The following is a 384-nucleotide window of genomic DNA, read 5'->3' on the forward strand; positions in this document are numbered from 1 at the left end:
GTGTGTGAAACTGCGAGCTGCAGCTCAAACTGCGAACTCTTCCCAGCCTCCTGCACCGAAACAAAACACGTTTGTTTGTTTGAAAAGTGCATGTCTCCAGACCAGCTATTTACCCCAAGATCACACAGGAGAGCAAATAGCTGAAGCCCTGCAGGATGTCCTGACTAACTGGAAGCTCAACCCGGCAGCACTGGTGGCTGTAACAACTGACAATGGAGCAAATGTGGTGAAGGCAGGGCAGCTAAATAAATGACAGAGGATGAAGTGTTTTGGACACAGACTTCATCTGGCTATTGGTGAGTGCAAATTTTAATCTTGAATCAGTTGATTTTAAATAATAAAAAAGTAAAAAAAATTAAAATATAAGAAAAAATGCCAGTAATG

Source organism: Austrofundulus limnaeus, unplaced genomic scaffold, assembly GCF_001266775.1.
Source record: "Austrofundulus limnaeus strain Quisiro unplaced genomic scaffold, Austrofundulus_limnaeus-1.0 Scaffold3594, whole genome shotgun sequence".
In the NCBI taxonomy this organism is placed as follows: domain Eukaryota; kingdom Metazoa; phylum Chordata; class Actinopteri; order Cyprinodontiformes; family Rivulidae; genus Austrofundulus; species Austrofundulus limnaeus.